Here is a 13,481-nt window from a genome sequence, read left to right as displayed (position 1 = left end):
AAAGGAAAATTAGTTTTGGATTCCTCAATATCATTATTAACAAGCCCTGAAGACTCAAGCAAAAATCTTGTAATTTTTACTCATAACAATGACTGTCGCATTCGCTACTCACCCCGATTTCCATTGATTGTAATGGCACAAAGCCCAGCTCCTCCCTTTTGGTATGTACCCAAAGCTATGCGTAAGACCAAGGATTCTGGAACATTCAATACTGGGCTGATTTTGACTACGACAGATCCTGCTGCATCCACTTCTGACTATAATGTGAACAACTCTGCCACTAATACGGAGGGCAGGAAAAAAATCCTTCCTTTCCTGCCAGAAGACCTTGTCAGAAGGTGGTTTTCAGAGTAGCAGAAGCAGCAGTGCTTAGGAAATGCCGATTGTCACACAATTTTTCTTTATATAAGCAATCGTTGCTCAGTTTGTTTTCCAAACGAGCTCAGTATCTACAACTAATGCTCATGTTCTAGAAGTCCGAAAATTAGGCTAATGATATATTAGTCTCAAAATCGATGAGTGCCAATGTAAAGACTTGATGTAAACTTAATGAACTGGTCCCCAGATCTATACATTTCTGTACACTAGAAATTACAAATTAACCCACCTGTTCCTGGATGAGTGATGCAAGTGGAAAGCTAGTTAAGGCTTGCTGGAATTATTTTCAAATGGAAGGCTTTCATTATTTTTTTCTGATACACCTACGCATTTTTTCATGTAGAAGAATAAAAAAAGCAATGGAACCACTTGTGTAGTTAGATGTTTCTTCTCTTTCTGGGAAGCAAGAGCCCGTGGAAACCACACAGGCTGGGAGGGACTGGCTGGGGAACGGCTCTGCTGAAGAGGACCTGAGTCACTTGGTGGACACAGTGTTCCTGGCAGCAAAGACGACCAACAACATCCTGAGCTCTATGAACAGGAGCACAGGTTGCCCAAGGGGTTGTGCAGTGTCCAGCCTTGGAAGTTTGGGAGACAAGACTAGAGATCTCCTGAGGTCCCTTCCGACTGGAACTATGCTGATTCTCTCATTCTCTGATTTCAGGTTTTCCTGAGCAAAAGAACTAGCTGTTGTCACAGGGTTTTGAGATGTCCTGTTAGAACAAAGACCTTTCTGATCCTTACCTATCAACTCCAAAGGCCTCAGGATGAAACATCTCTTTTTTGTGAGTCAGTGAAAGTTTTGACGTTACTTTAAATGGTGACAAAGTTTTGTCCTTCAGCTCAAAACCTCACTCTGCCACTTTGGCTTGTCTTTTGAGGGCTGTGGTGGAACCCAGCCATGGCTTGGGTTCAGGGATTGCAGGTCTATGGCCAAGCCTCACCTCTTATTACATCTTAAGTCCATTAAAACTGCAACATCAGGAGAAGGTTAACAATCTCCTGCCTTCTTCCCCTCTGCAATACATCACTTACAAATCTTTCTAGTGGACATTAAAAGCTGAAAGAAATCAGGTACATAACAAGCATTTTAAGAGGACAAGACCTTAAAACGAGAGTCTGCAGCACTCTGATGGAGCATAGATTTGGTGGGAGATTGTGAAATCTCTGGGGCCAGTAAGAAATGGGGCAGCAGAGCTGTTTTCCAAGATGGTCTGCTTGTCCCACTCCCTTTCCTCTTTCCTCTCATAGCCTTCCCCTTTTCCTCGAGGAGACTGCTTGCTCCAGCCACATCCCCACTTGTTCTGAGGATAATGGGGACAGAAGGTCAAAAAGCGGAGGATCACCTCCATTCCTTCATCATACTCTTCTTCACTGGCACGTGTAGGCCAGCAGGAGTCAGAACCGAGCCCCTCTCTGAGATCTCTCCCTAGTCCTCCTTCAAACCCCAGTGACTATCCATCCCATGCATCCCAGAGCAACCTTGGAGTTCAAGGGACGAGTAAAAAATGGATTTTTTAAGCAGCTCTTGAACGCTCTCTAGTGGTTAAAATAGCAAATACTTCTAATGTCGCCTTCCATCCCCTTTTCAACCCAATTTTAATTAATAAATCACTCACAATGACTCATGTATCTCCGAGTTTAAAGGATTTTTAAATTATGGTTATACTTACTGTTATAATTATTATAATATTTTATTCTAATTTGTTATTGGGCACTAGAGTAGTGCTTTTCACTATGTAAAGTACAAAGAGTTAAATGTAATAACATCATTCCTGTGCATGAAGTCACATTTTCATCCTAGACTGTGTTTGCAAAGGTCACTGAAAATTCATGTTATCCACAAATATGAATTCATTCTTTCCTGCGTATTTTCCCACATATGTCAGGATTCCATACTTTCTAGAGTAGCCATTCAAGCTCCTCATAGAAGTCCTAAATGTATGTCACAGAAAATGCTAATTTTTCATTTCACAGCAGAAAGCAAAGTTGAGAAAGAACTAGGTGACCCAGTTATGGAAATCTGGCAGCTCCAAGACCAAAGGACAGATTAAAGCAAAGAACACGCCACAGACAGTAATGACAAAATGCTTGCGCTGTTTTTGAATAATTAATAGATCACAAGCCTGTGTCCAAGGGAATATTTGCATGAAACATTATTTGCATACCTTTTCAAATGTTAATTGCAACCTGTCTTGCAAAAACAAACACACTGGTTCACAGACACACGTTATTTGAATGATTTCATTTTTTTCTTGTCTACTCTCTGTTTATTTAAAGACGGTGTCTTCTTGTTTGTCTGCCTTTTTCGTCACAGTTACTACTTTAATCATCATCATCATCGGTTTAAACATCAGACTGTTTTTCAGGTAGTCTGAAGCAACTTGGAAAGCTGCTCCAGTAACAACCCTATACAAAAATCCTGGATCATATAAGGTCCTTGGTAAGTATTGTATCCCCAAGACTTATTCCAAATCGCACACTTGGCAGATTTAGATTTTGACGCAGCATTCCTTCTTTGCAACCGATGCAACACATCTCTTGGCCAAATAATGGCACTTTTACAGGCTCTTGAGTTCTGGACCAAACTAGCTCCCGCCACAGCATCACACACGCCTGGCATTGCTCGAAATCACATCAGCCTTTGCTGACTTCCTGGCAGCAATTTGTAGTCCCAAAATAACTGGAATTCAGTGCTCCTCTTTCTCCAATCTCATCTTCCACTTCCAGCTTCCTCCAGCTCGCTGTTGCACCGGGGTTTTCTCCCTCTCTAGCAGCCGTCCTACTTACTGCTGCCAAGCGCAGGTCTTGGCTCTTGCCTTCAGCTCTTCAGGTCCAACAAGGCCTCCTGTCCCCAAATGGAGTCCGATACAGATGTGGTGACGCAGAGCAAAACTCGGTGGCGGGCCCGTGAGGAGCTGATGTAAGCCTGCTTCCACGTTTGCAAGGAAAACTTTCTGTTAACCAGCAAATTGTACTCCTCGATAATTTTTTATGACATTTCCCAGCCTTCATCTTGATGACAATTTCTCAGTTATTAAGTAATTAAAACATGATGTAATTAATTTTACTGTCTAATTAGATAATTGTTCTGTCATTGCAATTCTCAGAGCGTAACATGTTATTACTGCAATCTGTTAGTTACTAATGTCAGTGAATCACAAATATTTTTTTTAAAACCTTAAATCTTGTGTTGGTCTCAGATAAACTAGACGTGCTACAGGCTCCTTAAAGAAAGCTGGTCCCAAATTTCTTATTTCCTCGGCTTCAGTAGGGTTTTACTCTGTGTGTTTGTGACTTGGAGAGCTGTCTGTTGAATAGATCTACTGTTCTTCAAAGACACGTATAACCCATTCATCACTGGGGTGTTGGGGAATAGAATTGCTAAGTGAACTTGAAGAGTTTGGACTTGAAGAGTCCTTGAACTTATAGTCATGACTGCAAAAGACATTGTTTTTCTTCAGAGTAGACCTTTAGCATAAGGTCTGTGATTAGTCTTCCTCAAAATAGCCCAGCTGAGCCTCAAACACTGACTGCAGTGTGAGAATTATCAGCCCATCCTTGCTCTCCTCTGGACTGGAGGTATTTTATACCAACACGGATAAATGCTTTCTGCATTCTTTTCTTGCAAGTATTCATTGTGAGACGCAATTCTGTCCACTGTGAAGAAATGTCATCTATATCATTACCTAAACAGACAGATAGATAGACGCTACAACAGTAGACAGAGACATAGATAGACAGACAGAAAAGCATTCAGGTACGGTCAATATATTGTGAACGTTAAAATATACCTGACTTGGCATGAGAACTGTAGTTCCTCAGAATCTTTGAAAGATAGGACATTTGTGCTTAAATGTGCTATAAGAAGAACCATAAAACATCCTGTGATTTTCTTTTCTTTTACTTCACGGTTACATTGATAGGATTTAAAGATGGTACAGTGGAATTGTCATGTACAACCTGTCCTTGGTTAAGTGCAGAGGTTTCAAATGCTGTTGTTTACAGCAGCTTCCAGTTCTTTTAGTCATGCTTACTAAGCACACTTTTATTTTCCATAGAAGAATATTTTGTATAAGAGGTTTTAAGTATTTCCTCTTCCTTTCTGACTATACTGTACTGGAAAACAGACATTAGGTTAAAAAGTGTAAATGATACGATAAAGCCTGAGATAAGCAAGTCAGTATAAACAAGTACACAAGAGCCAGACTGCAAAAAGGCATCTTCTTATCTCAGTGTGCAGGGATTTACGCATCAGCACTATTTTCTCTTTTCACATTGGGAGAAACTTTCTTATTTGAAAGCTCGTAATGAGTTTTTCACTTGGGAAACACAATGAAAGCAACAAGTTGATCCAGCCACTTGCAAATCCAGCTGTATACCAGGTCTTTCTAAATTAAGTTAGAGATGCTCTACCTTTTTTCATGAAACATCCTAAGTGATTGGGAAATAAAGGAGATGAGTAAGACAACATAAACTTGTCAAAACCAAACTGTGTAAAATTATTTAATTTCCTTCCACAAAGAATATCACACAGACAGAGGAGAAGCAGATGTATGTCTTTAACAAGGCTTCTAATACTATTTCACACAACTCATAAGCAAGCTAAGAAAACATGACCTAAATGAAACTACTGTAAAGTGGGCGCAAACTTGGTCTACTTAAAGAATAATGTCCAGCGATTCCCTGTCAAAATGAAAGGGGGTATGAAGCGAGGTATCACTGGAATTTGTTCATGTGTCCATGGTAGTTAATATTTTCATTATGACCTAGATGGTAGAACAGAAGGTATGAAAGTTGTTAAAAAAAACGTCAAATACCTTGGAATCAAAAGTGAAATGGTCAAAAAAAGAGATTAAACTCAATGCGGACAGGTCCACTTGGGCAGCAATAAGGAACTTCATAAACTCATGCTGAGGGATGATGTGTTAGCCAGTATTTCTGCAGAAAAAGATGTGGAGGTGATAATGAATTACCAGCTGAAAGTCAGTGTACAGTGTGATTTTGTTGCAGAAAAAGCAAACATCATATCTGAGTGCATGTATCCCATGAGACACATAATGTAACTATATCATGATGCCATCATAGAGCCATAGAATAGTTTGGGTTGGAAGGTACTTTTAAAGGTCATCTAGTCCAACCCCCCTTCAGTAAGCAGGGACGACTTATTAATGAGGACTCAGTTGAACGAACGTACCCTGGTTTAAGCGCTTTGCTGGAAAGTATATATAAACCATTGAAGAAAACATCAAGAATAGTCAAGAGGTCTAATAAACTCCACCTATATGGAAACGTTGAAAGAACTGTGGTTGCTTGACCTGCCAAAGAACACCATGAAGAAATACAGCTATATTATCACACTGTGTCAGAACGACAGCTTCACAAAGAAAAACATAGTATCTGCGTCTAGGATATTTAGGATGCGAAGTAGCAGCATCAACGCCAGAGCAACTGAGATTCAGGTTACATGCAAAGACAAATTTCTATCAGTAAGAATCACGAAGCACTAAAATAACCTGCCTGGGAGGCTGACATTACCAGTCCGTCCTGGGACTAAACTGCACCCTAAGTCCAGCCTGTCCTATATCAGCATTATGGATTCCTTAAAATAGCCAGTCATCCTTTACCTTCAAGTTACTTTCAAATTTACTCCTCCATTACCTTTCTCAAGTATATGATATGCAGGAAGATTTTGATGTGCCAGTTGGAGTGCATGAGGTTTGCTTAGCGATCTTCAGGTTCACTTGGAAACTAGGTGTCGTGACCATGAATAAACTATGAATATCATTAGAAAAAAAACATTCTTTTTCCAATGACTATGCACGACCAAATCAGCTGAAGTGATGAAGAGCTTAGGCACAAATTTACTGGGAACTAAGTGGGCAGGCACTAGCTGGATCCAGCCCTTTCATTGTAAAGAACTATTTGGACTCTTCTGTTCATAGATTCATAGAAATTAAGAGAAAAAGTTGGTACTAGGCATATCACAAGCCCCACATTACTCTTTCCATCTAGAGTAAAATTTGGCCTCCCTGACAGTATCTTTGGCCTCCAACTATTGATTTTTATGATACCTTTCAGGACTGGATTGAATATCCTTTCAGTAAGTGCCATTTTATCTCTGCAGTTATAGAGAATAGCATTTTGAAAGAAAAAGGATTTTTTTTGGATGCAATTACAAGTTTTGGATGACAATCACTCTAGATGTTCTTCAGAAGTAGAGGTCTGAGACACTGTGATAAGCCTACGTCTGACTTAAAGCCTTGTGATCCTCGCATTTAAACTGGTGTGATACAGTAAAGTGGCTGACAGTTGCAAAAAAAAAAAACCCAAACTGGTAGAAAATTGCTGGTTAGGAAGATGTTTTGGTTGGAGCTGCAGCATTTGTCATAACACTACCCAATATTTTCCTTAACAGCATGGAAATAAACACAAAATTACTTGATATAATTTACAAATACAAGAAGATGAGTGAAAAAAATTAGAGGGAGGAGAGGCATAGAACAGACTGGATAGCATTGTAAGCTAGGCCCATTCAAATTAGCTAATTCAAGCAAATATAAAGCCCTAAGCGGTTTTGAGCTGCTTTTCAGCGTTGAGGTTTCTTCTTTGGTATGCATGACCAACCCACTCCCTTCCTATGTCGGGATTTTGTACATTAAAATGAATGCTTGATCTCCTTTGCATACAGTTTATGTAGCAAAGGAGTCTCCCAGCCTGGTTATTTACTTCTGTAAGCTGAAGACATTTGTAAACAATTGCTTCATGCAGGGGCCAAAGCACTGTGTGACATGAGTTGAAACAGAAACGCACTTCATAATGATTTCCCATCAATGGTTATGTAGGGAAATCTATCATGTAGTGGCATTTAATCTATTTTTGCTGTATTGGATTGAAATTATGCTAGTTTTGACTAAACATGCCATTAGACATCATTTAATCTCCTTTGAACCCAAATATCTTTTGAATTTTTTATTGATCTTGCTGCTAATACATTTGTGTTTAACATTTGTGATAAAAAAAACTGTAATTTAATTTTATGCAGACAAAAGCATATACCGAGCTTTCAATGCTTATTCAAAGAGAGGTTTATTTTGTCTGGGTTTAATTTTGTTACAAAAGTTAGCCAGCCTGTGGGTTCAGAGAGAATACGAATTTTTCTTCTCTGAGCGAATTCCTTTAGGAAAAGGAAACCTAAATAAAAACAAAGTGATAACTTTCTAAAACTGCCTGATAAGCAGGAGGAACCACAGCTTTTGAAATTTGCAGAGCGGGCCCCTCTTAAGACAGTAAAACTGAGCGAAAGTTCAGATTCTCCCAGGCTCCTGTTCCCAAACAGAACTCCTGCTCAGGGCTGGTGTTGCTGTCGGTACAATTCTACTTTCCAAAATAAGTTTGTAATCTCAAAGGCAAATAAAAATATTGTTGACTGCCGTTCATTACTCCAGTTTAAATGTTGATATTTCAGAGGTTAAAGTATTTTGGTTATTTTCTAACCATAATCCTTGTATACTAAATCTCGAAACTGGAAATAGGAGGTTGGTACTTCTTATTTTCTGTGCACCACCAGTGGAAAATGATCTGCTTTTCAAATTCAGCTGTGGTTACCTCTATTCCTGTTCTTACTGTCATGTTCTCAGTGGCGTCTGAAGTCTCATAACATTCAATGAGATCAGGCAAGGAACTGGTTGATTAATAGATCTGTGATAACGCGCCAGAAGGGAAATTTCATTTTAGCCTTATGGATCCTACTGAAAAAAAAACAAACAACCCCACAGAATAAATAGAAGTTATTCATTATATTATTTAATTACATTACTCAGAATAATTCTAAGTATGAACAGGGAGCAGACGTGGCAATTAAGGAGACAACACTACGCATCGTGGGTCAGAGTTCCTGCTTTGGGGAAGTAGAGAACATATCAACAGGGTGGGAAAGCTGGTGAGATGCAGGACTGGTTGCTGTCTTGCAGAATTGGGTAACAAGACGTTGGAAGGACCCAGGGCTGGGGTACCAGGTGTTAAAGGAGAAGCTGCTGCCCGAGCATTCACGCACCATTCGAGGTGTCGCACGCATACACACACACACACACACACGCTCTCTTACTTTCAAGCGCGCTTCCTCCTTCTTCAGGCTTGAGCCTAGGTTTCCCACAGTAGAGTCTCAGGCATCAGATTTTATAAAATAATTAAATTAATTGGAAGGTACAGCAGCAAGAACCACCCCAGCTGGGTGTCTCCAAAGAGCGGGACCTTTGTGATCCGTACACCCGCCCCTCATGTGCTGTCCACATGTCTTTTAGTCCAATGGTGATTTTTGGTCTGGAGTCTTCTAAGATCTAATTGGATTCTTTTTCTGTGTCCAGGCAGGCAGGCTCTTATCTTGCTGATTTGCAGTTTCAGCCAAGGGTTGGAGCCTCCTTATCTTCTGGTTTACAGTCCTTGTGCACCTGCGCTCCCTGGCAGAACATGGAAAACTGAAGAGTCCCAGACTCGGGAAAAACAATTCCAAAACATCAGTGTGGTATCAAAACACTTCCACATGCTAGAAGACGAAACACAGCACTGTACCAGCTGCTAGAAAAATTATGATGAAAAATCACTCTATCACGGCCTAGGCTTCAGCAAATCTAGCTACTCATGCTAAGTAAAGCTAAGCAAACAGCACAAATCACACCATATTATAATCCTATTATAATCCTAAGTGATTTATTCTAATTAAAACTTACTTATTTATGCTAAACAACTAATACCCCTCAACACAGGTTTAGGGAGACAGGAACATGTCTCCATTTGTCTGTTTTCATTGCCTGCATAGGAATAGTCAGAGCAAGGCAGAGCTGCAGGGAGACACAGCTCATCCTTGGAGCTTACAAAGAACTAACATGAGACCTCACTCTTGCTTGGAAGTAGCCATCTTCTTTCTTCCTTTCTTCCTTTCTTTCTTTCTTTTTCTTCTTTTTTACCTGGAGAAAGAACAACGGGGCAGGGGGACTGATAGTACTTCCCGGCAGGATTTTCCCTGGAGGGAGCGGCAAGGCTTGCCTTGGTCGAAAATCCCCGAGCAAGAGGGCAAAGGGAGGAAATCTGAAATGGGAAGGGCTGGGAAGGTGTGTCAGGGGTAAAAAAAGTTATCTAAAGGAGGATCAGAAAAACCCTGCCTGAGACAATACTTCAGTGAGCAGGTTTTATGTCCCCACAGAATATTTATACAATAGTTGAGCCCCAATTACACCAATAAGCTTAAGACTTTCTTCCCCTCCACCTTCTTCTTTGTGTAACTTGCTGGTTATGTGCATTTTAAATACATGTATCTCAGGTTTTGCCCTTCTGAGGGCTGAAAACCAAGAAACAACAGAAAAGATGTATTCAGACTTTCCAATTGCAGCTGATAAAAATAATGATGAATGAAAACGCAGCATGGGAGGTATTCCCCTGGAACATGAAAAGCAAAGCTAAGTGTCTCCTAAATCTGGATCCCACACTGCTGTCAGGGAGGTGGAGGCCTCCCACATCTTGAGCAGTTTTGTGGTCTAAAAGGTTGACATTTCTGGGAGTGCTACATAAGCTTTTGCTGGGGGGACTTTCTCTCTTTTGCCTTTCTACAGTGACTAAACAAATATGAGTCCAAACTCCAGACCTGACCTTCATTTACACAGCTCACAAACATGAAATACAAAGCCAGCTCCCTACAAATAAGAAGATTTGATCTGCACCATAATTATGCAGAAGTGTGATTTCAACCAGCTAGCTAACATCAAAGGAGTCAAAGGCAGAGAGACCCGAATCCAGATTTACAGGGAGATCATACCACACGTGGTAACTACAGGGGTACTTACCTCTCAGAAATGTAAAAGTTGGGACCCACATGCTAATTACAAGTTTGTCATGCTAGAGGTTGCCAGGATAAAGCTTACTCACACATCAGAAGCGGTTCAACACTTCCATAAAGTAAAGAGGATGAGGTCTCAACTCTTCTTTGAGGGTGGGGAATTCTTATGTAGGGTTTTCACTGTCAGGCATTGATGATCGATATTGTTGGCACAGAAGTACAACGCATTTGTGGTCACTGTTTTTTGAGGAAAAGTATGAAAGAGGTAGATGAATATATGACAGCATGACCTGCCTAAAATTATGAGCACATTAAGTATTAAGAGATGTTTTAAGAGTTGAGATTGACTATGCACTACAGTTTGTTGGTGTGAAAGTTATTTTTGAGTGAATTTTGGAAGCATTGAAGTTTTACTTCTAAAGTCAGCACAGACTAGGGAACCACGCGTACTTCAGCTGTTCCCGGGCTGCTCCAAGAGACTGCGGAATGGTCCAGAGATCCAGTACGGAGCTGACGCAGAGGGATTGCAGCACAGTACTGACAGTGAATTATGCTATAATACAACAGTGACAGGTATTTTTGGTATAAAGTCGCTGTGTTATGGTAAGAATCTGTTACATGAATTTAGTAAGGCTAAATTAACAAGTCTTTTTTTAAAGTATAATATGAAAGTCCTCCTTTTGCAGCCCCTGTGTAAGGTAAGTACTTAATGCTTTGCTTATAGTTACTTATGCTTTAGCATGTAAATTTAGCAGTAGTCTCAATCCCATCTTTGGCTAACCAAACCAGCATCCAGTGTAATTATGAAGAGCTTTGATGCAGTAATTGTCATGTAATTATTGCTCATGTAATCTCAAGTAATAACTGCTCTCAGGAGCAGCACTTTTAACTTTTTTTTTTTTTGAGACCATGAACATTTGCTATTTTGTGCTATGCTGTCCCATGAAGAATCAAGACCAGGGCTTTATTCTGGTCCAAAATGTATTCTTAATTTATTGCTACAACTTCTCCCATCAGCTCTGATTTCCCTTTTATTCCACTTTTTTTTTTTTTTTAGTTCCTCAGCAATACCGGTTTTGAGTACAAACTAGGATCCTACATCTTAGCCGAAACACTTGCCTAAACTGTTGAGTGCCCAGAGTTTATGCAGAATTGCAACGGCAATGTAACAAAAAGGAGAAATGAATAGGAATGGATGAAACAATTTCATATTATTTCAAAGCATCATATATTGTGGTCACAAAGCCTCAATCTGCTTCACATGCTCACGAAGAAACCGCATTTGACTTGGGAAAAAGGAGATTTCAACACCTGTGTGAGGGGCTTAGAGAAGTAAACGCATAAAAAATAAATATTGTAAATATATTTAAAAAAAATTATTGGGGAATAGTGAAAAGAAACAGACTTTCAATATTTGAAGATATTTCTTTTATACTTCATTTATTCAACTGAAATAATTGGGGTGGGTGATTTCTTATACTTGTTTTATAACCTGTTATGCAAAAAGAGGTGATTTGGAAAGCAAATAATCTAATACAAAGTGACAACGCATTGAGCTGCTACGGAAAATGAAGGCATACATGAAAAGTATAGGAAGCAATATGTACAGATGGAATGAATTAAAAAAAATCTGACCGAAGTTAACTTCTACAGCATGAGGTCAAAAAACAGTTTCTTGCTGGATTATCAACTGGAATTAACTCCTGGGAAGCAAGAATCAGAATGGAACCAAGGGCAAGGCCTGTGCAATTGTGTGCAGTGGTTTGGTGAGGAAGGCTGATGAGACATCTCTATTTTGGTGTGGAGAATCATTAGGTTGGCCCAGTTATCCAAGAAACTGCACTTTTCCTTGTGTTAATATAATTGATTGTGTGGATCCGTGATTAAACAGATACAAGAAAACTTCAGCTTTAAAAAACAATGGTACAAATATAATCTTAAACTGGTATTACAAACAAAAATTCCATCTCCAATTTGCAGTTACTGGGCATTGAACTTCCAGGGCCTTATCTTCCAGAAGTCTTCCATCCATTAATTCCAGAAAGACAACTGAATAAATACCAAACCCTTTCCAATGCTAGCTCCCTAGCCCACTGAAGGCAGTGACATTTCATTTCCAAGCTGTACTTCACTAAAATGGCATAGTATTCACTAAAAAATTTCCTTTACTTCATAGAAAACCTGATGCTATTTCAGTACAATGTCTTTAAGTTAACAAATAATATTATTTGTTGTCAGCATAGAAGTAAACGTTCAGCAAGTGCTAGCTAGACGCAGTGCAGCTTTGCGTCACAAAAACGTGTAAAACTAAACTAAGCGATGTTGTGTAGTCTTCAGGGGTTGTATTCTGAGACAGATGCAGGTACCTCTAACGCAAACGGCAGCATGAAAGACAAATGAGGCAACTGTTTCCAGTGACTGAAACGCAGTTATTAAGTCCCAATTACACCCGTGGCACGCCACCTCCCCGGAACCCTCCCACAGTTTTAGGGACGTGCCTTAAAGGCGTGAATACACAGAAAACATGCTTTGAAGCCCTGCTTCTGCCGGGAGCGGTGCGACGGGCCCGGCTCCGGGGCGACTCCCCCCCGCGTCTCATCGCCTCAGCGAGGCAGAGCCCGGCAGCGCCCCGCTCCTCAGGGGCGCCCACCACCAGCCCGACGGCGCTGGTCGGTCTCACGGGAGGCGCAACCCAGCGGGGGAGTAGTAAGGAAGGCAGGGCCAGCCCCACAATGGGTCCCAACCCCGTGCGGACCCGCCTCGGCATCTGCGGGCGGAGTCCTGAGGCAAGCTGCCCCGCCCGCCTATTGTGTCTGGCGCTTAGGCGCCGGCCGCGCCGCCTGAAAGACCCGCCCGAGAGGAGCCCAAAGCGCACCGGCAGGCGGTCTCAGGCATCCTCCGCGGACAGCCGCCAGCGGTCAGGACCCCGCGCCGCTCGCTCCCGCGCCCGCCTCGCCTTACGCGCTGGGCGTGCGCGCCGCCGCTCTCTCCCCTCAGCAGCGCGGCGGTAGCGGGCGCAGCGCGGGCGGCGGGGCCGGTAGTCGGCTGAGGCGGCCATTCCTACAGCGGCAGCGCGGCGCGCTAAGTTCCTCCCCCCGCCCCTCCTCCCGGTTCCCCTGGGCCACTCACGGTGAGGAGGGTGGCGCGGCCCCACCGGACACCAGCGGGTCCGAGCTGAGGGGAATGACCGTTGCCGGAGCGCGGCGCGAGGCTGCCCGCTCACGTGACCGTCCCACGATCTAATTGGGTGGGTGGGTGGGCGGGCGCGCGC

The 13,481-nt window shown here is 41.7% G+C and overlaps 1 protein-coding gene and 1 long non-coding RNA gene across 5 annotated transcripts in view; one reads left to right on the top strand and one right to left on the bottom strand.

The window, feature by feature from the left end:
- Window positions 1-4,096: 4,096 nt before the first annotated feature.
- LOC128908113 (uncharacterized) lies at window positions 4,097-13,450 on the bottom strand. 3 transcript variants are annotated; one of them, XR_008465866.1, is made up of 3 exons: window positions 13,340-13,450; window positions 5,576-10,447; window positions 4,097-5,319 (listed from the first exon to the last, which is right to left on the bottom strand). It is a non-coding gene; the product is annotated as an uncharacterized LOC128908113 (long non-coding RNA). The 3 variants fall into 3 exon arrangements; XR_008465867.1 differs by having other exon boundaries at window positions 4,097-8,129; window positions 8,486-10,447; window positions 13,340-13,448; XR_008465868.1 differs by having other exon boundaries at window positions 4,097-8,126; window positions 8,486-10,447; window positions 13,340-13,448.
- The window catches only part of CAPRIN1 (cell cycle associated protein 1), a 42,086-nt gene continuing 41,788 nt past the window's right edge, over window positions 13,184-13,481 (top strand). Inside the window, exon 1 of one of the 2 annotated variants that reach the window (XM_054197697.1) lies at window positions 13,184-13,340. The gene's annotated coding sequence lies outside the window, so the exon portion shown is untranslated. Of the gene's footprint in view, window positions 13,341-13,438; window positions 13,458-13,481 lie in introns of those variants that run through there. The other variant, XM_054197698.1, reaches the window with a different exon arrangement.

The sequence above is a fragment of the Rissa tridactyla genome, chromosome 4 (genome assembly GCF_028500815.1).
Source record: "Rissa tridactyla isolate bRisTri1 chromosome 4, bRisTri1.patW.cur.20221130, whole genome shotgun sequence".
Classification (NCBI taxonomy): Eukaryota; Metazoa; Chordata; class Aves; order Charadriiformes; family Laridae; genus Rissa; species Rissa tridactyla.
Note: the sequence above shows the minus strand (reverse complement) of the source record. Positions and strands in the feature narration are given on the sequence as shown.